This window comes from Bos indicus x Bos taurus, chromosome 1, assembly GCF_003369695.1.
Source record: "Bos indicus x Bos taurus breed Angus x Brahman F1 hybrid chromosome 1, Bos_hybrid_MaternalHap_v2.0, whole genome shotgun sequence".
Classification (NCBI taxonomy): domain Eukaryota; kingdom Metazoa; phylum Chordata; class Mammalia; order Artiodactyla; family Bovidae; genus Bos; species Bos indicus x Bos taurus.
Genome location: NC_040076.1, coordinates 18,877,634 through 18,901,987, shown reverse-complemented (window position 1 = coordinate 18,901,987; position 24,354 = coordinate 18,877,634).

Below are 24,354 nucleotides of genomic sequence, written 5' to 3'. Positions count from 1 at the left end.
AATTTGTATAACTTGTTTTCTAGTGACCTTTGCTCTAACTTGCTATTGAGGGACCTGCCTCTGAAAAAATTTCTACTATCTCCCTACTTTCCTCCACTCCCACCCTCAGTCCACATACACCTATTACCGGACTGCTTTTCATCAAATTTGGTCACTCATTACATGGAATGAACCCCACCAACCCTGCCACAACTAGCTTCAGTCCCCTTGATCAAGATGATGCTTGTTATTGACACCATTTTATCCTACTAGTTACCATATTCTCTCCGGTGGGTTTTGCCGTGTCTTTGCAGAAGTGCTGTTACTTCTACGGGCTGTTCCAGTGTCTACTGGTATACTGGAACCCTTGAGTATTAAAGGTGATTGCTGTTCTCTTTTGACAAGAAGGCAATGTTTTCCTATCATATCACATTGATTCAGAGATGAACCAATGCAGTATGCGTGATCGCCGTCAATTGATATGGAAATAGTGACATCAGGTATGCAGTGTTGTGGATCCTGCTTTTAAATAAAATCAGTGGAAATCCACATTTTATGCTTTGTGAAGGTCTAGGCGCTTAAAGAATTTCACAAGGGCATGTGGACTTGTGGGCATTCATGATTCCAGTTACTGCTTCTGCTAGATTTTTGCGACTGTGGGATCTATTTTTGTTTCCACGGAGGCATTGTTTAAATGAGGCACATTATTCCTTATTGATATCTACAAAGAAACTATCCTCACACCATCAGGAAAATTTATTGGTGGGAAACAGGGAGAAATGCTTGCAATCTAGAAAGGCAAACAAATTAACATTGAATATTACAAGTTCTTATTAACAAAAGTCTGACAATGGGCATTTTTCACCATCCAAACTAATTTTTCTTTCACTACCTTTTCTTTCTTCTTTCCCTTCTCTGCATTTTACCTCTCACCTCTCCTATGCAGTTCATAGGGAAATGCATTTCTCATATTATCTCATGAATAAAGTCTAGTGTTCATTTTGATTGCCATGGTTTTTCCTTCAGAATCTTTCCCTTTTCCATGTGAGCTTTATTAAACAGTGTTTTCCCACATTTTTTTTTTCCCTGAGCTAGAATTCTGGGGCTAGCTCTTATAACCATAAAATGTTCAGCCCAGTTACAAGGCTCCCAATTTCATGAACCCAATGACATGAAGAGGCTTCCCAGGTGCTGCTAGTGGTAAAGAACCCACCTGCCAATGCAGGAGAGTCAAGAGATGTGTGTTCAATCCCTGGGTCGAGAAGATTCCCTGGAGTAGGAAATGGTGACTCACTCCAGTATTCTTGCCTGGAGAATCCCATGAACAGAGAAGCTTGGAGGCCTATGGTCCATGGAGTTGCAAAGAGTTGGACACAACCAAAGCAACTTTAGCAATGACATGAAAAACTCTGGAGTATAAAAATTGGTGCAATCACTTTGGGAAAGAGTTTGGCAGGACCAGTCTTGTGAGTGAATGATGTGTGTTGTCACAGAGGGCCCTGCACTTGTTTTAATGTTCTGTTGTTTCTGTCTTGAGATTCTTAATCATTTTTGAACAAGGTACCCTGAGTTTTCACATATCACTGAGCCCAGAAAGTTATGTAGATGATCTTGCAGCTTGACATTATTTACGAAAGCTGAGCATACCCAGGAATGACCCAAGGATTTCACTCCTGGGTAAAAATCCAACTGCATCTCATCTCTGTTTTCATCAAAAGATGTTACAGAAACATATCTCAGCTTTTTATTTGTAGTAGCCAAAAACCTAGAAACAACCTCATTTCCATCAACAATGAATGGACATGTAAATTCAGTTATATTCATGCAAACAAGTATGATACAGCAAAGAAAATGAATGACCTACTCTGACAAGTTACAGTGGATTAATCACACATCGTACTAGGGAAAATAATTTTGAGGTCTATTTACATAAAGTGTGTCAACAGGCCCACTTATAATGCTACTAGAGAGTATAGTGTTTGATTTGGGGGAGCAGAGGGTCATAGTTGTTGGGAGGGAACATTATGGAGGCTCCTGTGTTTCTGCTAATGTTTCATTTTTTGACCTGAGTGCAGGTTACATCGGAGAAGGCAATGGCACCCCACTCCAGTACTCTTGCCTGGAAAATCCCATGGACGGAGGAGCCTGCTAGGCTGCAGTCCATGGGGTCGCTAAGAGTCGGACACGACTGAGCGACTTCACTTTTAACTTTTCCCTTTCATGCATTGGAGAAGGAAATGGCAACCCACTCCAGTGTTCTTGCCTGGAGAATCCCAGGGGTGGGGAGCCTGGTGGGCTGCCGTCTATGGGGGCACAGAGTCGGACACGACTGAAGCGACTCGGCAGCAGCAGCAGCAGCATGTCTTGTACACACAGAAATTTAAAAAATAGTATGCAGCATGTTGTTGTTACCAAGTAGAATTGAATTATCTGTTGTGAGTAGAGTGGAACTCGTAAATAATCTCTGATTAAGCACTTTATTGTATTAATAGAAACTCTTTGTTCTTGCTGTAAAGCACACCGTCAGATTACAAGACTTGCTAAATGTTTGTATCTCGTAAGCTTCTCTCTTGTGTGTCCTTTTAATAAACCAACAAGCTTCCATTTGGATAAGATAAGGGCATCTATGGTCTTAGAAATGTATTCATGCTACTTATATAAAAAAAAACTTAATAAGGATTTAAGAGATTTTTCATGGGATTCCAAGTCTAGAATAAAGATAGATCTTTGTAGGGTCTAGAACAGGGAAGTATAAAGCCAACATAAATTGCTTGCCATCACTGACCTCTGAATCACTGATCTCTGAATATGTATCTGCTTCATTCATCTCCGTTGTTAGTCTTATTTTTCTTATATTCAGTCAACTTGGTAAAATATGGCCATGCCATAACTTTCAAGACCTTATGTCCCTTTTGTTTTAAAAACAAGGCAAACTAATGTATTCTCAGACCTAACTGCAGATTTTAAAAGAAAAGACTCTGGTGGGTCAACTTGCCTCGGTTTCCTTCTCAGGGCCTGGAACAGTGTCACATAGCAATAACACCGTTACAGCTAACTATTCTATAGAATCCAAAAAGCTAGTTTATAATTTTTAACACACGTGCACACATAAATTAAGGAGCAGGACATGAAGTCCTCTAAATCCTCAGGATGGTACAGCTATCCTGTCTTTCTAATCAATGAATAGACTTTGGTTCACAATGTGAAGGAAATATTAGTCAAGTGCCTTAGTAAAACATACAAAACAGAAATATAATGTTCCTATGAAACCCTTACTTACAAGCAGCATGGTATTTCGAATGAATGTATCAAAAGTTAATTTTTTGAAAAATCATGTTAGAACATCTGACTATCCATCTTAGGGGAAAGGTGAGTTTTCTTACCGTACACTAGTCATTAAAGAATGAGGGTAGGTAGAGTGTGTGTGTGTGCTCAGTTGCTTAGTCATGTCCAATTCTTTGCAACCTCATGGACTGTAGCCTGCCAGGCTCCTCTGTCCATGGAATTTTCCAGACAAGAATACTGGAGTGGGTTGCCATTTCCTGACCCAGGGATTGAACCCACATCTCTAGCATCTCCTGCATTGGCAGGCAGATTCTTTACCCCTGTGCCACCAGGGAAGCCCAGGTAGATAGAGTATCTAATAGTAATTCTAAAGCAAACAAAACCACAGGGATCGTAAAAATAGAATTGTTTATAAACATGGGGAAAAGAAATTGTTTTAATTTTTTATTATTATTTTTTATTGAAGCATAGTTGGTATGTGGCATTGATTTCAGGTGTACAACATAGTGGTTTGATATTTACATTCATTATGGAATGATCTCCATGATAAATCAAGTAACCATCTATCACCAAAATTATTGTAATATTGTTGAATATATTTCTTATGCTTTATATTCATCCCCATGACATTTATTACATGACTGGAAGTTTGTGCCTCTAATGTCCTTTGTTTATTTCATCCATTCCCCCACCCCTTCCCCTCGGGCTATCACTAGTTTCTTCTCTGTGAGTTAGTTTCTGTTTTGTTTTGTTTGTTCGTTTACTTTGTATTATAGATTCCACATATAAGTGGAATCATATTAATATATTCAGTTCAGTTCAGTTGCTCAATCATGTCCAACTTTTTGTGACCACCAGGGACTGCAGCACACCAGGCCTCCAGGTCCATCACCAACTCTTGGAGCTTGTATAAACTCACGTACATCGAGTTGGTGATGTCATCCAGTCATCTCATCCACTGTCATCCCCTTCTCCTCCTGCCTTCAGTCTTTCCCAGCATCAGGGTCTTTTCAAGTGAGTCAGTTCTTTGCATCAGGTGGCCAAAGTATTGGAGCTTCAGCTTCAGCATCAGTCCTTCCAGTGAATATTCAGGACTGATTTCCTTTAGGATGGACTGGTTGGATCTCCTTGCAGTCCAAGGGACTCTCAAGAGTCTTCTCCAATACCACAGTTCAAAAGTATCAATTCTTTGGTGCTCAGCCTTCTTTATGGTCCAACTCTCACATCCATGTGAGACATGACTACTGGAAAAACCATAGTTTGACTAGACGGACCTTTGTTGGCAAAGTAATGTCTCTGCTTTTTAATATGCTGTCTAGGTTGGTCGTAGCTTTTCTTCCAAGGAGCAAGTGTCTTTTAATTTCGTGGCTACAGTCGCCATCTGCAGCGATTTTGGAGCCCAAGAAAAGGAAGTGTGTCATTGTTTCCATTGTTTCCCCATCTATTTGCCATAAAGTGATGGGACCGGATGCCATGATCTTCATTTTTTGAATGCTGAGTTTTTAAGCCAGCTTTTTCACTCTCCTCTTTCACATTCATCAAGAGGCTCCTTAGTTGTTCTTTGCTTTCTGCCATAAGTGTGGTGTCATTTGCATATCTGAGGTTATTGATACTTCTGGAGATCTTGATTCCAGCTTGTTCTTTATCCAGCCTGGCATTTCATCTGATGTACTCTGCATATAAGTTAAATAAGCAGAGTGACAATATACAGCCTTGACATATTTCTTTCCCAATTTGGAACCAGTCTGTTGCTCCATGTCTAGTTCTAACTGTTGCTTCTTGACCTGCATACAGGTTTCTCAGAAGGTAGGTAAGGTGGTCTAGTATTCCCATCTCTTGAAGAATTTTCCAGTTTGTTGTGATCCACACAGTCAAAGGCTTTGGCATAGTCAATAGAGCAGAAGTAGATGTTTTTCTGGAACTCTCTTGCTTTTTCCGTGATCCAGCAGATGTTGGCAATTTGATCTCTGGTTCCTCTGTGTTTTCTAAATCCAGCTTGAACATCTGGAAGTTCTCAGTTCACATACTATTGAAGCCTCATTTGGAGAGTTTTGAGCCATATTGGGTTGGCCAAAATGTTGCTTCAGTTTTTAAGACACATTTTTCATTTTCATCAAGAATTTTATTGAGCAATGAATGTGTTCACTGTTTTATTTCACTACCTTCTGCCATTTTTCAGACAAAATCATAATTCCATCTTGCCAAAACTTTATCTTTTGAGCAAAGAACTGTTCCAAGTGTCTTTTACAGTCTTCCAGGGAATGGAAAATTTTTCCATTAAGATATTTTTGTACAGAGTGAAATAAATGGAAATGCAGAGGTACAGTGTCTGGTGAATATGGTGGATGATTTAAAATTTCCTAGCTAAGCTGTAACAGATATTGCCTGGTCATAGAAAAAAAGAATTCAGTTTTGCCTTGTCCTGATGGAAGATTACACATTTTCTGTTGACTAATTCTGGATGCTTTTCATCGAGTGTTGCTTTCAGTTGGTCTAATTGGGAGCAGTATTTGTTGGAATTAATCATTTGGTTTTTTGGAAGGAGCACAAAGTAGAGGACTCCCTTTCAATCCCACCATATACACAACGTCAGCTTCTTTGGTGGAAGACTGGCCTTTGGTGTGGTTGATGGTGGTTCATTTCACTTGCTGCATGATCTCTTAAGTTCCACATTAGTGTACAATATCCACTTTTCATTGCTTGTCATAATGTGCTTTAAAAACAGAACACTTTCATCATGTCTAGGTAGAGAATTGCATGTGGAAATATGGTCAAGAAAGTTTTTTTCAGCTTAACTCACGTGGTACCCAAACATCAAAGCGATTAACATAATCAAGCTGGTGCAAATCATTAATGATTTTTCAGTGCTTAATTTGGATACTTTGAGTGTGTCAGCTATTTCCTGTGTGGTGTCACATAATTGCTCTCAGTTAATGTCTTGATTTGATCACTATCAATTTCAGCTGGTCTACTTGACCATGAAACATCATCCAGCGAAAAGTCTCCAGCATGAAACTATTGACACGTTTGATCAGTCTCAGCACCTTCTCCATACATTGCACAGATCTTTTTATTTTTTGCTGTTTGGTTGTATTTTTACCTTTCTTGAAATAATAAAGCATAATATGCCAAAATGTTGCTTCTTTCATTTATCTTCAATACTAAAATGGCTACAAAAAAATTAGAAAATTTTGATTTTTTAAAAATGCATGCTGATTTTATGTCACAATCTTACAAAACTGTTTTGAATGAAGTTAGAGACAGCAAAGTGCTCTACTAGAGCCCTCTTATAGAAAAAAAAGTTAATGGATGTTTTGGCCAACCCATAGTATTTGCCTTTCTTTGTCTATTTCACTAAGCACAGTATCCTCCAGGTACATCATGTTGTTGCAAATAGAAAAATGTCATTCTTTTTTATTGTTGAGTAGCTAGCCAATCTGATCACATGGACCACAGCCTTCTCTAACTCAGTGAAACTAAGTCATGCTGTGTGGGGCCACCCAAGACAGACGGGTCATGGTGGGGAGGTCTGATAGAGTGTGGTTCACTAGAGAAGGGAATGGCAAACCACTTCAGTATTCTTGCCTTGAGAACCCCATGAACAGTATGAAAAGGCAAAATGATAGGATACTGAAAGAGGAACTTCCCAGGTTGGTAGGTGCCCAATATGCTACTGGAGATCAGTGGAGAAATAACTCCAGAAAGAATGAAGGGATGGAGCCAAAGCAAAAACAATACCTAGTTGTGGATGTGACTGGTGATAGAAGCAAGGTCTGATGCTGTAAAGAGCAATATTGCATAGAACCTGGAATGTTAGGTCCATGAATCAAGGCAAACTCTTGAGAGTCCCTTGGACTGCAAGGAGATCCAGCCAGTCCATTCTAAAGATCAGTCCTGCATGTTCATTGGAAGGACTGATGCTGAGGTTGAAACTCTAAATTTTGGCCACCTCATGCGAAGAGTTGACTCATTGGAAAAGACCCTGATGCTGGGAGGGATTGGGGGCAGGACGAGAAGAGGATGCCAGAGGATGAGATGGTTGGATGGCATCACCGACTTGATGGACATGAGTTTGAGTAAACTCCGGAAGTTGGTGATGGCAGGGAGGCCTGGCATGCTACAATTCATGGGGTCGCAGAGTCAGACACGACTGAGCGACTGAACTGAACTGAACTGAGAATTCCATTTTGTGTGTGTGTGTGTGTGTGTGTTTGTATCACGTCTTCTTTATCCATTTGAATTTTTAAAAAAATTTAAGTATAGTTGATGCACATATTAAATAAGGTACAGGTGTACAATGCAGTGATTTACAATTTTTAAAAGTTATTCTCCATTTACATTTGCCCGGTGCTCAGTCCCTCAATTGTGTCTGCTCTCTGCAACCCTGTGGACTATGTACCCCTTCAGGTTCCTCTGTCTATAGAATTCTCCTCGCAAGAATACTGGAGTGGGTTGCCATTTCCTCCTCCAGGGCATCTTCCCAGACTCAGGGATTGAACTCGTGTCTTTTATGTCTCCTGTATTGGCAGGTGGATTCTTTACCACTGAGCCATCTGGGAAGCCCCATTCTCCATTTATAGTTATTATAAAATATTGACTACATTCCCTGTCCTGTACAATATATATCCTTATAGCATATAGCTTATCCATTTTTGCAGATGGCAATAGTTCATTCTTTTTATGGCTGAATAGTATTACATATACTGAATAGTATTTCATATACACGCACATGCACCATACCACAGCACATCTTCTTTGCTCATTCATTGATGGACACTTATATTGCTTCTGTATCTTGGCAATTGTAAATAATGCTGCTGCTATGAAAATTGGGGTACCTGTATCTTTTTAATTAGTGTTTTCATTTTCCTTAGATATATATGCAGTGGTAGAATTGCTGGATCATGTGGTAGTTCTATTTTTAGTTTTTTGAGGAACCTCCATATTGTCTTCCGTGGTGGATGCATCAGCTTATTCTTCCTTTCCTCTACATTCTTGCCAACATTTATATGCTTGATGAGAGCCATTCTGACAGGTGTGAGGTGATATATTTGTTTTTGTTTGAATTTCTCTGATTATTAGAAATGTTGAGCATCTTTTCATGTGCCTGTTGGCCATCTGTATGTTTTATTTGGAAAAATGTCTGTTCAGATCTTCTGCCCATTTTTTTTGTTGGATTTTTTTTTTTTATACTGAGTTGTATGTACTACTTATATATTTTGGAAATTAACCTTTTGTCAGTAACTTTGTAGTTTAGTTTGAAGTCAAGGAGCATGATATCCCAGCTTTGTTCTTTTTTCTCAAGACTTCTTTGGAAGTTTGGGGTCTTTTGTAGTTCTATATGGATATTAGGATTATTTGTTCTAATTGTGAGAAAAATGTCATGGGTATTTGGGTAGAGATCACATTAAATCTATAAGTTGCTTTGAGGAATATAGCCATTTTTACAGTATTAATTCTTTCAATCCAAGATCATAGGGCATCTTTCCATTTCTTTATATCATCTTCAATTTCTTCATCAGTGTTTTATAGTTTTCAGAGTATAGGTCTTTCACTTCCTTACTTAAATTTATTCCTAGGTATTTTTTTCTTCTTGATGCAATTTTAAATAGGATTTTTTTTTTTTACTTTCTATTTATTATTAGTGTACAGAAAAACAACAGATTTCTCTATATAAATCTTGTCTCTTGCAACTTTGTGAATTTATTAGTTTTATTATTATTATTATTATTTTTTGGTGAGGAATTTAAGGAAAGATTCCCTTGGAGAAGGAATGGCACCACACTCCAATATTCTTGCCTGGAGAATTCCATGGACAGAAGAGCCTAGTGGGCTACGGTCCATGGGGTCGTAAAGAGTCAAACATAACTGAGCGACTAATACTTTTATTTTTTCACTTAAGGTTTTCTGTTTAAAGTATCATGTCATCTGCAAATAGTGATTCAGAGTGAGTGAGTTTTTTAATGCACCCTTCAGGAGTAGAGCCTAGGTTTCCTACAGCTCTTTGGGTATTCTGAATGTAAGCCCTGCTGGTTTTCAAAGACAGACATTTTGAGGGCTTGTCTTCCCAGTGGGCTGGGAACCCTGATACGAGGATCAGATTCTCTGCTTCTGGAGGAGGAACTCCCTGGTTGTGATTTTTCCTCCCATTTGTGTGTTACTGTGCTGAGGTTGTGGATCCTAACTAAACCATATCTCCATTCTTCCTACCCATTTCACTGTGGCTCTTTCTTTATATTTCTAGCTGTAGAAAACCTTTTTCTGCTAGCTTTCAGGTTGTTGTCAGAGACAGTTTGCTCTTTGTTGTGTTGTGTGTGTGTTAGTCGGTCAGTCGTGTCTGACTCTTTGCGACCCCATGGACTGTAGCCCACCAGGTTCCTCTGTCCATGGAATTCTCCAGGCAAGGATACTGGAGTGGGTTGCAGGGATTGAACCTTCCCAAACCAGGGATTGAACCTGGGTCTCCTGCATTGCAGGTAGATTCTTTACTATCTGAGCCACGAGGGAACCCACAGTTGCTCTTTAAGTAGCTGTAATTTTTGTATGCCCATGGAAGGAGTTGAGCTCAGGGTCTCCTAACCCATTATCTTGACCCAGACCCCCAAAATTGTTTTTAAACATGATCACGGAAAACATAAGTTAGAAGCTTGACACATTTGATTACATCAGAATAAAAAACTTAATTTTGACTAAAGGCACCAAATAAGTTTAAGCAAATGTGATGGCCAATTTTACATGTCCACTTGGGTTAGCTACAGTTTCCATTATTTATTCTAACATTAATCTAGGTATTGCTGTGAAGGAATTTTGAAGATGCTATTAAAATCCATAATTAGTTGACTTTAGGTAAAGGAGATTATTTTAGATTATGTAGATGGGCCTGATTTAATCCATTGGAAGCCCTTAAGAGTAGAATTAAGGTTTCCTTGAAGGAGAGGAAATGGTTCCCCATGGACTGCAGCTTCTGTTCATTTGAAGTGGCCTGCCCTGTGGTTTTGAACTTACCTAGGCCACCTCTACAATTGCATAAGCCAATTCCTTGCATTAACCCTGTTAATAGATATTTCCTACTGGTTGTATTTTTCTTGATGAACACTGATACAACTGACAGGCTAGGAAAAATTATTTGTGACATCTAAAAAGGAGTATTTCAGAAGAAAAAGTTAAAACAACATTCTAAAAAGGAGTAAGAACTAGCCTAATAGAAAAAGGATTCATTTTAGTTATATGCTGCTGTGTAATAAGGAAGTCTGAAACCTGATTACTTAAAGCAGTGTATTATTAATTCTTGTTATCTGTAGGTTGGAAATCTGGGAAGTTCTTATCATCACCTGGGATCATTTAAGCTGTAGTTACCTGAAGGCTCCATCGTGGCTGGAGGGTCCAGGTTGTCTTCACTCAGATGTGTAGCAGTTGTTCCTGGATGTCGGCTGAGACTCCTCAGTTTTCCAGATGATTTCTCATTTTCTGGTTAGTTGGTCTGCACTTCTTCATAACACTGAGATGGAAGGATTAGAATAGGTTGAGTGTGGGAGCTGCAAAAATAGGGGTTATCCTTGTTCAGTGATAGGAGAGTGTTACTCAGAGGAGAATTTTTATCTTATCTGAAATATTTAAATGTTATAATGTTAAGTCATGATTTACCTGTATAATTAAAATGATATATAAATATATTATAGACAATGTTGTACCCCTGACCAAAATTTGTGGATTGAAACCTAATCTCCAATGGTATTGTGAAAGTGGGGCCTTTGGGATCTGATCAAGTCATGAGGAGGGAGCCCTTATAAATGGGATTAGTGTCTTTCTAAAATAGACCCCGGCCAAAGAACTAAATAGACATTTCTCCAAAGAAGACATACAGATGGCTAACAAACACATGAAAAGATGCTCAACATCATTCATTATCAGAGAAATGCAAATCAAAATCACTATGAGGTACCATTTCACGCCAGTCAGAATGGCTGCGATCCATAAGTCTACAAGCAATAAATGCTGGAGAGGGTGTGGAGAAAAGGGAACCCTCTTACACTGTTGGTGGGAATGCAAACTAGTACAGCCACTATGGAGAACAGTGTGGAGATTCCTTAAAAAACTGGAAATAGAACTGCCTTATGATCCAGCAATCCCACTGCTGGGCATACACACTGAGGAAACCAGACGGGAAAGAGACCCATGTACCCCAATGTTCATCGCAGCACTGTTTATAATAGCCAGGACGTGGAAGCAACCTAGATGCCCATCAGCAGATGAATGGCTAAGAAAGCTGTGGTACATATACACAATGGAGTATTACTCAGCCATTAAAAAGAATACATTTGAATCAGTTCTAATGAGATGGATAAAACTGGAACCTATTATACAGAGTGAAGTAAGCCAGAAAGAAAAACACCAATATAGTATACTAATGCATATATGTGGAATTTAGAAAGATGGTAACAATAACCCTGTGTATGAGACAGCAAAAGAGACACTGATGTATAGATCAGTCTTATGGACTCTGTGGGAGAGGGAGAGGGTGGGGAGATTTGGGAGAATAGCATTTTTTTTTTTTTTTGGTCTTTTTTTTAGTCTCCTGAGGTATAATCTTTTTTTTTTCTTTTTTCTTTTTTTTTTTCTAATTTTATTTTATTTTTAAACTTTACATAATTGTATTAGTTTTGCCAAATATCAAAATGAATCCGCCACCGGTATACATGTGTTCCCCATCCTGAACCCTTCTCCCTCCTCCCTCCGCATACCATCCCTCTGGGTCGTCCCAGTGCTCTAGCCCCAAGCATCCAGTATCGTGCATCGAACCTGGACTGGCATCTCGCTTCATACATGATATTTTACATGTTTCAATGCCATTCTCCCAAATATTCCCACCCTCTCCCTCTCCCACAGAGTCCATAAGACTGTTCTATACATCAGTGTCTCTTTATAAACCTTATTCTGTATGTGGTGAACTAATTGAGAGTTAACTGGTTGACTTCTACTGGCCAAAGATGAATATGAAATCAGATTTTTAGACTGTTTTAGAAACTTATGTTTTTATCCAATAATAATGATCCTCCATGCAGTAGCTTCATTGCTGGCTGGAAACTTTTAGAGTTCTCCTTAGCCTGCTAAATTAGGGGTGTAACATAGGAATCAGCCTAATGCTAAATTGGAAATATGGACTCTAGCTCTCTATTGTTTTCACCCTGTGGTCCCCTCCCCTCACATGGTAGGTGCTTAGTATGTGTTTAGTAAAGACTGTGGGAAGCATTTCTCAGTTTGGGAATGTATTACTCGGTGTGAATAAAGACAAATAACTCACAGATTATTAGATTACTATTGTGTGATTGAAAACTGCTTCATGGGATATATATAACCCCATGGACTGTAGCCTATCAGGCTTCTCCGTCCATGGGATTTTCCAGGCAAGAGTGCTGGAGTGGATTGCCATTTCCTTCGCCAGGTGATCTTACCGACCCAGGAATTGAACCCGGGTCTCCTGCATTGCAGGCAGACGCTTTACCGTCTGAGCCACCAGGGAAGCTATATATAACTCTATGGAATGCTAAATTTGAATATGGATTTAGAATGTCTCTTTATGTAACAACTTGAATAACTTTCAGCTTTCTTTTTCTGACTGGGTACTGATTTCACCAGTCTTATAAACCCCAAGTACAGTGTTAATGGTGGTTACAACATTGACATGCGAGAGACATGAAGCTTCTTACAACAGTCTACACTTTGCTTCTTTTTTTAAAAAATAATTTCTGGAGGGAAATGGATTCCCAGTTCCCAGATGTAATTTAACTGACTTTTGGACCCAATTTCTAGAAAGCTGCAGAGTCATGCTGGATAATACATTGGCTCAATAAGTCTTCCAGATTAAATTGTCTGGGTAAGAAGTATAAAAACATATATATTCTGGAAGTGCAGCCTAATTGTGTCACATCCTTGGCTTTTCAGTTGCAAGTTAAATATTATATATGTTTGAAAAAAAAAACTTTTTGTTAAGGATTATGAATAAAAGATGTTTGTCTCCATTTAATTTACTCCAAAATGGCCATAAATAAAACATGTCATTAAGAAATTTTATACAAAAGACCAGTTCTCTTCTAAGAAATTTTCAGTCTATCACCTTGACCAGTTGAATCAAAATGGCCAGTTTAAAAATAAATTTATGCTTTCTTTTCTTTCCCTTAAATAAACTCACCTGCCTCAAGTCATGTGATTAAATAATAATATTCCTGGATTCATTATATGATTGTAGATGACATTCATTGGATGAATAAATGGCTACTCTTGACCTCCTGTTGTCCATCTCTGAGATAGTTTCCCTGAATACAAGCCCTGGAAACATTCAAGTGTTTCTTTAGTAGAGTTTGTGCTATTATTGTCATAGATGTAAGTGCTATACAATTGTTCTGTTCCCTTCTCTTGAAATCTTACAACCTGACTTTAAGCTCTTCTGTTCTATTACTTTTCTTTCCTCTTGGAAACACTTACCTTTAATCTCCAGGAGAGTGTTAGGCAGATTCAATTAAAACTCTGCATGACGACTCTTATACAGTCATCAGGGGAGTGCTAATGCAGAAACCACCAAAGCCACTTATTTTAGAGTTTTTAAAGAAACCTGAAAATCATATAATGAGTGGATTTGCTATTGCACATAAGATTTAGAGTAGTTGGCAAGTTTTTTTTTAATTTTATTTTTAAACTTTACAATATTGTATTGGTTTTGCCAAATATTGAAATGAATCCGCCACAGGTATACATGTGTTCCCCATCCTGAACCCTCCTCCCTCCTCCCTCCCCATACCATCCTTCTGGGTCGTCCCAGTGCACCAGCCCCAAGCATCCTGCCAGAATACAGAAAGGACACCCCAAACTCAGCAATTTAAACAAGATGAAGAGACAGAGGAATACCCAGCAGATAAAGGAACAGGATAAATGCCCACCAGAGTAGTTGAAGTTTTGATTTGCTCTTGGAAATGATGTACTTTAGGGGGAAAAATCACTTGAGTTTTGGGAATAGAATTTTTACAAAAATTCAAAGTGCTGTGAAGCAAGTCAGGGTATTTGGATTCTAGACTTGCATGGTTTGGTGTTTCTAGCACTTCATTTGTCAAATGATTTATGGGGCATTTGTCAGGCATGACATTTGTCAAGTGACTTTTGAGGATTAAACAAGGATATCTCAGCAAGACGTCAGAAATATGTTAAAGGCAGTACAACTATTTGTTCAACTGAATGCCAATGCCTTTGATCCAGGAAGAAAAAGGTTTTGAGGAGTTCGTATAACTGCTAGGAAATCTTCTCATATGTACTCTTGGAGCTTTCAGGCTTGGTGTCTGAGCTGAAAAAGAAGCACCTCTGTCCTTCCAACCTTATTTAAATCAGATACCTGAGAATTGTCCTTGATTTTTTTGTCATTTGCCAACCCTGTATTTCATCTAATTAATCACTGTGCCCTGTAAATATCTTTGGAACTACTTGACATGCTCCACCTTGATTGCCACCACCCTGTTTAAGTCATCATTATATCTCACCTCTGGTCTCATCTCAACTCTATTCCATTCTCTGCATTTTCAGAATGATTTCAATAAAATAAACATTGGATTAGATAGATTTTCTACCTAAAATCTTTTCAGTGTTCCCCCCATCTTATCAAAATAAAGTTCAGACTTCTTACTCTTCTTCTTTTATACTCTCTCCCCTGGAGAAGGAAATGGCAGGCCCCTCCAGTATTCTTGCCTAGAAAATTCCATGGACAGAGGAGCCTGGCAGGCTATAGTCTATGGGGTTGCAAAGAGTGGACATGCCTCAGCACACACGATGGACACCAGGTTTTATTCTTACTTCTTTCTTAACTTTATCTCTCTTTTCTCCTCCACATTTTGTTCATTCGGGTTTTAGGAAACTCCCTGGGGTAAGCTGTTATTAATGTGGTGAAGGAAACTCATCTGGAAAGGGATCATGAGTTATAGAAATGGAAGATGGTTTTATTTTTTAGCTTTTTGATATAAGCCTTGACCAGAAAGTCAATTTGGATGTCTCATGTGCTATAATCCAGAATGTCTTTATCTTCTTTTCAATAACCTTAGAGCCCTAAAGGACCCTAATTACTTTAAAGAGACTCTGATGCTAGAAAAGAGCCAAAAATATATTATAGAAATGATTAAAAAAATTGAACACAAACGCCAGGCTTCTTAAGTTTAATCAGATAAAACTTCGAGGTGTCAGAAATATAAATAGTTTATGAACAAAATGTTTTGAGCCTGGGAATTTTGATCTGACCTTGCTTTTTAGGTAGATAAATTCATTTAAGTATGCTTCAAGACCGAGACTTTTAAGAAGTTATCCATTTAAAATATTTTTCTTGTGGCAGAAAAATGCCTTCATCAATTAGTACAATCAATTGGATTGTTATAGATGTTTCCAATACATTTCACAACTTTTTTGACAGTATACTCCAGACTTCCAATGTCAAAGCTGAGAGTTTCTTATGTCTAGCCAAGTTCTCTTGCCCTCACTCTGATTTTAACACGTTTCCTCTCATTATTTCCTCAATCAAGATGTAGAATAATTTTGCTGACTTTTTACTTACTATGACATTTCTCATTTAAATCTCCCCCTAGGTTTTTCTTTTCCAGGTTAAACAACCTTGGTGTCTTTAATCTTTTCTCCAAATAACTGCTTTTCATTTTTTTTCCCTCAGTGTATTTTACTTGTTTTGGTGTCCTCTATCTCAGATTTCTTCATATGCATTTTAAACTGCAGAGACAAACACTGGACATAGTATTCTATTAGGTTGTGGCCCTTGCCAAGAAGTGGAAGGTTGCTTCCTGACTCCTGGCAAGTTGCACCCCTGTTAATACATCCTGGTATCCTTCTACTTTTAAAAATGTTAGTCTTCCAATAATATTATCTGCAAAAGCATTTATCCAGTGTCCATGTGCCGAGCCAGCTTACAAAAGTATCAAAATTCAGACTCATCTGTTTCCGTCAGACTGTTGGTAGGAATAAACACCCAGTGTCAAGAGCCAAAGGGATACAAAGAGGGACGATTGTAAAGCCAAAATTCAGATTTTCTCAGTGGAAGTTACTGAGAAAATAAGAGTCTAGGGTGCTATTTCTGTCTACACTTGCTGGAAATAAATACAAAGGACCAGCAGTACAACAAAGGCAGGTTTACTTAGCACTGAGCCTTTGATTATAAGCTGAAAAATTCAGTCCACTCTCTGAATACAGGGGAACTACATATGGATCTTTCAGTGCCAATCCTGAAGGTCCTTGCTTGGCCCAGAGTGATTCAATGTGTTCCTTCTGTTTTGGTGCCAGATTGGGGCTTTTAGCCTGAATTCCTTGTCATTTTTGGAGAAGGCAATGGCACCCCACTCCAGTACTCTTGCTTGGAAAATCCCATGGATGGAGGAGCCTGGTGGGCTGCTGTCTATGGGTTCGCACAGAGTCGGACACAACTGAAGCGACTTCACTTTCACTTTTCACTTTCATGCATTGGAGAAGGAAATGGCAACCCACTCCAGTGTTCTTGCCTGGAGAATCCCAAGGTTGGGGGAGCCTGGTGGGCTGCTGTCTATGGGGTTGCACAGAGTCAGACACAACTGAAGTGACTTAGCAGCAGCAGCCTTGTCATTTTTGGCTGATACTACTCTGTTCCATATTGGAGAAGGAAATGGCAACCCACTCCAGTGTTCTTGCCTGGAGAATCCCAGGGACGGGGGAGCCTGGTGGACTGCTGTCTATGGGGTCGCACAGAGTCGGACACTACTGAAGCGACTTAGCGACTGTTCCATGGATGGTTTTTCTCCCCTTGAGTCTTTTCAACTTCCTCTTTCTTTCTTGCCCACAAAGACAAAAACACTTGCTCCTTCTATGTTAAGGATGCAATCACCCTCACTAAGAGGAAATAAAGAATCAGCAAGATTTTTTAAAAAGCAAGGGGAAGGTACATAATTTACAAGAAGTGGCCTTTGAGATGACAGCTATTGCTATAAAATATTTTTGCTGTCAGCTTTTAGCCCGGGGCATTTGTATCCCAAACCTCCTGTACCTTTCTGATGGTACCCTTAGAAGTAATCAGGGCCAATTTATGGGGGAAAAAAATGAAATAGAACAATGGTGAACCTTTGGTTCAAGTGGAAAATGCATGTATCTTTGAGATTTCCTAATCAACTTTACTTGGTTCACTAAGTTTTTAGTCTTATCCTTTCCTCAGCATTCCTCAACGTCTACATATATGTTTGACAGTGTGAGAACATAGTTTAAGGAAATCCCTTTTCTAAAACAATGAGACATTTGAAATTCAGAAAAGATCCTCGGGAGATTCTATACTCTTGAGTTTTGATGAAAGTCATGGATTTTGATCATAAGTATTAACTTGAGAGAATTCTCTCTTACCATATAAAGATGAGGTAAATAAAAAAGGAAAAAGTGAAAAGAGTCATAGACTACAGTATTTATTACAATCAAGAAAAAAGTCTGTTACTGTAAAGAATATGTTTAACTCACTCATAGAAAATTACCATATTTTCCTCTTACTTTCCAAAAGTTAACAGTCCATGGTCTGAGTCAGTTGGCATTTATATTTATCATTTAGAGAAAGTAAGTAGGCCTTATAAGGAAAGAGAGAAAATTATTTTCCTACATTTCAGACAGCCTCAGATGTTATTTTAACATGGTAGTTTCAGTTTAAAAAAGGTGATCCAGTGTTATAACCAGTATATTTGGTATAATCATAGTTAGAATTTTCAGGAAATTAAAATGGAATTACTGCCCTTTAAAAGATTATAGTGGCTGTGTTCTACAGTATTATCAAAAACTTCAATGATATCAGCACTGACATCATGATTGGTGAACAGTGAGGAGACAATAAGGGAACAGATAATTATGGGATGAAGAGTTGGCAGAGAAGCCCATCCTGGGTTGGATGATGTAGCAGGGTTGAATGTGTATATCTGGCATCTCTGCTCTTCATGATGCTCTTCTCAGATCCCTGCAGGTAATTCTTCATTTTAATAGATGGGAAAACATGGAAACAGTGTCAGACTTTATTTTTCTGGGATCCAAAATCACTGCAGATGGTGATTGCAGCCATGAAATTAAAAGATGCTTACTCCTTGGAAGGAAAGTTATGACCAACCTAGATAGCATATTCAAAAACAGAGATATTACTTTGCCAACAAAGGTCCATCTAGTCAAGGCTATGGTTTTTCCAGTGGTCATGTATGGATATGAGAATTGGACTGTGAAAAAAGCTGAGCACTGAAGAATTGATGCTTTTGAACTGTGGTGTTGGAGAAGACTCTTGAGAGTCCCTTGGACTGCAAGGAGATCCAACCAGTCCATTCTGAAGGAGATCAGTCCTGGGTGTTCTTTGGAAGGAATGATGCTAAAGCTGAAACTCCAGTCCTTTGGCCACCTCATGCGAAGAGTTGACTCATTGGAAAAGACCCTGATGCTGGGAAGGATTGGGGGCAGTAGGAGAAGGGGATGACAGAGGATGAGATGGCTGGATGGCATAACCGACTCGATGGACGTGAGTTTAAGTGAACTCCAGGAGTTGGTGATGGACAGGGAGGCCTGGAGTGCTGCGATTCATGGGTTCGCAAAGAGTCAGACACGACTGAGCAACTGAACTGAACTGAACTGAATCTACTCTTCGATGGTTCAAAGACACAAATCACTTGGTGCTAATGCTGGCCTTGTTCTTCAACCAGAGGGGTCCTAGAATCTGAGAACTGACAGATCAGATTCTCGGGCACTGGAGGAGACATTGGAAAACAGATAATCTGAAGAGTCCTTTTACATAAAAAGCCAGTTGAGAACAAAAAAGAAGAAAGGTAGATGCTTTCACCAGGGTCTCACTGTAAAGTAGCACAGAGAAAGCCCTGGGGTTTCTATTGAGTCAAGGGCTAGTTTGACTCTACCAACTGACTCTAAAATTTCACTTCTGTTTACTTTGAGATAAATGTGACTATAGAGGAAATAGAGTTTCAACTACATTTACAACTATATTTTCAACTATATTTACAAATACCCTAATTTTCAGTACAAGCCTCACCTCTGAAATTTCTTTAAACAATATTATATCATTCTGATCACTCCCTTGAGCTTGGCCCTACTGGAATTTATATTAATTTTTTTTTCTCATCACCATACTATTTTTTTAAAATTTAGTTTTGACTGTGTGCTGGCTTTCTCTTGTTGTGGCAGGGTGGGAGGACTTCTCTTGTTGCAGAGCATGGGCTCTCGTCCCAACGGCTTCAGTAGTTGTGGCTCATGGGTTTAGTTGCCTCATTGTGTGTGGAACCTTCTGGAGCAGGGATCAAACCTGTATCCGATACACTGGCAGGTAGATTCTTATCCACTGCGTCACCAAGAGAGTCCAGCATTGTCACACTCTTACTTCAATGTTAGTAATGTTTGCCGGTTGTTTTAGCTATCCCCCATTTATTTCCCTGAATGGAATGTAGGGTCACAAAGGCTGATCTTCTACCTGTTTCAGATCGTTCATTGTCTAAACCATGTTGTGTTCTGAAAGAATGCAAAACATATACAGTATGTATAAATTGCATATAGGATACACAAGTAAATTGAAAAAAATGTGTTACCACTTACTACTTTAGGGTTAAAAAGCTAACAATTTCAAGTTGAAATTATCTGTGTGATCAGCTTTGTTTATTAGTTATCTTGAGGGTTGATAATCACTATATACATACTGATATAACCTTATAGGTTGGTAAAATATCAATATGTTTCTACATCGTTGGTTAAAAAAAGCTACTACATCCTCTCTACTTCATCCTCTCCAACCCAGAGCCCTAGTCCTTCCCCTCAGGGGATACCCTAGACTATGATACAGCAAACAAAGGGTTAATGCTGGCTACAGAGCCTTCCCAAGACCCTGCACAGCAGCACTGGTGATATTTAAGTTATTGGATTTAGAATACAATGGGCAAGTTGACAAGACAGTGTCTCTCACAGCTCGCCTGAATTTTTCCGTGTAAAAGCTGAAACTAATCACTAGATAAACAGATATTCCGGTTTCTCAGCCAATATGATCTATTAAGTTCTCCAGTTAAGGTTATGTTAGATGATTAATGGCTTCCTAAACATTGAAATGCCCAGCCTGTGAAACTGATTTCAAGGCTCTCTTGACTGCTCTCGCCAAGTCCAGTAGCATTTTCTTAATATTTGAATCCAAGAAATATTTTTCAGTCTCCATCTTAACTTTTCTGAGACATTTGATACAATTGACTGCTCCCTGTTTTGAAACTTTGTTTTTGGCATCTCCATGGCCACTATATTTTGGTCGCCTTTCTCACCAACTGTTGCTTTTCAGTCTCCTTCACCAGATGCTCTTATTCTGTTATCCCCTGAAACTTGGTGTGGTTCAGAATCTGTCCTTAGTCTTTTCTTTTCCTTATAGGGTAATACACTAGTTCCTCTTTGCATGACTTTAACCCCTTCTGATGCACTGAATGACTCCTCAGTCTCTGTCTCTCCTCCAGCCTTCACTTCTGCTGTATTCTTCCTGCTCCCTGTACTGTTTCCCAAACCTGATGCTTTTCTCTCCACACCTCCCGCATCTAGTTTGTCTGCAAAAAATCGTATTTATGTATGTCTCTTGTTTGGACTCTCCTTTTTGCTGGGTTTCCACTGAGATTAGTTCAGAACTTCATATTTCATGTTTTACTTATGTATTATTTCAATAACCTTCAAACTAAACTGCAATATATTTGTTTATATGGCTCTCTCTGTTATAAGATCATAGCTTCTGGGGTGCAAATTCCGTGTCTCTGTCATCCCTGGAATCTCAGTACCTAGAAATGTCTGCTACATAGTGGGTGCTCCATAAATGCTCATTGAGTGAACAGGACCCTGTAATCTGAATGTTCACCTTTTGGGGAAGTTCTTTTGCCTAAGACTTCAATGTTATTATGGCCTGTACTTTTACTGTTTCTTTACGTCTGTGAATTGAGCTCATTAACTTTGAAGTGCTGATCAGTTCAGTTAGAGCTACCTAAAAGCAAGTTTGGCCGCAGTGAGCATCTTGTTGTAAATGACCAGCTTTGAAAGGTTCCTCTGTGAATCTAATCAATCTCTGAATAGGGACATCTTGCACTGTTGCTTTCCAGGAAGCTGCCAGATGGCTCGAGGAAAAGCATCCTTATTTAAAATCGTTTCAGAGGTGTCCAGGGAAAATGTTGTGGGCAAGTATTCAAACAAGATCAGTAAATGAAGTAGTGACTAGGGAGAGAGTATCATTTAACTTACCTACCCCCAGCTGATCCTTATGCTTGCTTCTGAGCAAAGAGAAATCTGATTTACTAACTCATCACAGTCCTTAAACTGTGATTTTTAATTCCTGAGAGCCATCACCAGTGAAGAGGCTACAAATACACCTCTTAACAAAACCTTTAAAATATGTCTTAGGGATGGGATTATGTTGCTACTATGGTTTTTTGTTAAAGGAAGACATATGGATGGTAACAGAGCTTCTCAAATATAAACAAGCTTTGGGTGATAAATTCTCAGTGTATGAGAGCTTATGAAAAGAGTAGACAACAGTGAACGGACTTATTTGAAGAAGAGAAAAGGGCTAGTGTTTGCTTCCCCTAAGGCTTTTATTGTTTCTTCTTCAGTCTCTAATGTGACCGCATCAAAAGAGCTGGAGATGTTAAAGAGAATTGGAATTAAGACAAATTCAATTCCATGAATAGAAGTTTCTAGGAAGTTTCCTGGTCCTGGGTAGATCAAACCACACCAATAAATTCTGGATGTTCGCAACGTGGGGCTGGATTACTTCAGAGATCAATGGGTAAGTAAGTGTATAGGGTTTTATTTTTAAGGGCGTGAGAAAGCGGAAATAACTTGCAATTTTTCTATACTTTTCTCAACAATGAGAATCAAGAATGTTTATCCTTTCTCAAAGTTGTAATCTAAGCTTATCCTAAAATCTTTGGGTTTATTTATCCTTTGAGGCACATAAGTGGCTAAATAGCAAAATTTTTCCTTATAAATTGAACTTTTGTATTCCAATATGAAGAAATGAGAATATAATCAATTCTATTTCATTATGCTGGATAAGAAGTCAGAGTTTTAATTTATTCCCATTTTTTATCTGAAAGCAGTTTTCTCAGGAACTGAAGGTGGATTTGGGCAGTGATCCTGAAACATGGATTCTCTGGAGTTGTGTTATAGAAGTTTGTTGCAGATGGGCAAGCTGACCCAGAGTATTTGTCTGTGCTCTGGGGCAGGGTGGTTCATTGGCCATCTGTGAGTAATTATGCATAATATTAATACCTGGGCACGGGACCTATGTTATTGCCAGATGTGACCATTAAAAGGAAACTCAAAAACTGGAGAGTTGCCCAGTTTATAAATTAGTATTTTCTTTCCTTGAAATACAAAAAGAGCTTTGAGAAAATAAATTACATTGTCACAAGCATAGCTTGCAGTTAATAAATCTAGTGAGAATTGTTAAGAAGTAACACTTACTTCCTGGAAAGGTAGTCAACTCAATCTTACCTTATTCTTCTCAAAAGTGTTAACAAAAGCGTTCCCTTCATTCATCCTTTTATTCTGTCGTATATGGCAGGGGTGCCACTGCAGGCATGCATGGCTATTTACTTCAGAGTTTATGTGCCAACAATGAGTTGGATAAAAACCAAATCTAAGTTGCTAATCTACTTGTCAGATAGAGTTTACTAGTATTTACATAGAAAAATGTCACACTGGGAAAATTCCAGAAATTGGTACCATCATAGTTATCATCTTTCTGACCAGAAAAAGACCTCTTTCTCCTTTGCCTTTGGCTTCTGCATCTTGTATGAAAGTGAAAGTCACTCAGTTGTGTCCAACTCTTTGCAACCCCATGGACTGTAGCCTGCCAGGCTTCACTGTCCATAGGATTCTCCAGGCAAGAATACTGGAGTGGGTTGCCATGCCCTTCTCTAAGGGATCTTCCCAACCCAGAGATTGAACCCAGGTCACCTGCATTGCAGACAGATTCTTTACCATCTGAGCCACCAGGGAAGCCCAATCTTTGTGTGGCTTCTCTCTAAAATACAGCTGAAGATAAGCCCCCATGCTGCACCATCTCTCTTATGTCCCTACTTTCATTTCACTCCTTCGTGACCTTTTGCAATAATACTTAGAGAAAAGCACCAGAAAAATAAAGAGCAGTTGGCTAAAGTGAAATCACTTTATATTTAATCTTTTAATAGCTTTTATTCTCCCATCCATAGAAACAACTTGCTAAAAAATCAAACATACACAGTTATGGGAAAATGCATTCAGAGTGCATAGTCTCACCCTGTTATTCATCTTTGACTGTGAAAGTATTTAATCAAGAGACTTGTTAAATCAGAGATTGTACAAATTAACATACCATTCATGTTTTGAAATTCCTTTAAGAGAGAAAAGCTACCTTTGAAGTTGGAATAAAATTAAAAGATTGTCTTTTATGTATCAAATCCATTACATTTAGAGAATGATAGGTACATGTGTTTCATATTTTACATGTGAATGACCTGAAAAAAGCCATGACATTTATCCAAAAAGAATAAAAGGAAATTAAAAGTGCACAAAGACTAGCTGTAGAAGGAATACACACACAGACACAAACATGCACATATACATACTTAAAATGTGTACATGAAAATGCCCAAACCAATTTATTTTAGTTTAAAAAATAAAAGTCAATAATTTGATCTATTAGGGAGCTCAAGGGAAGTGACTTGGTAGCTATATTCTAGAGGGGATTATTTTTCTTTTTCAGAGTAAGTAGGTACACTTATTTGTGGGTAATGTTTTCTTTTATGTAAGAATTAGTTCTAGTCTGTTTCAGTGTTTGTTTAAAAGGTTTGTTTTGAATTCTTTGTTTCTACCAGGTTGAGGATTATTTTCCAGACAAGGAATTCCTGGTTTAACTAATTTGGAACATCTGTAAACATTGCTGCTTCATTTGTGATATGTTTAACATAATCAGTGTCTGTCTGGATATCTTAAAGGACTTTTGTGCTGTGTGATCTATTTCTGATTTCCCGGATCTGTGTTGAAACATGAAACATGGTGCCACAGATATGT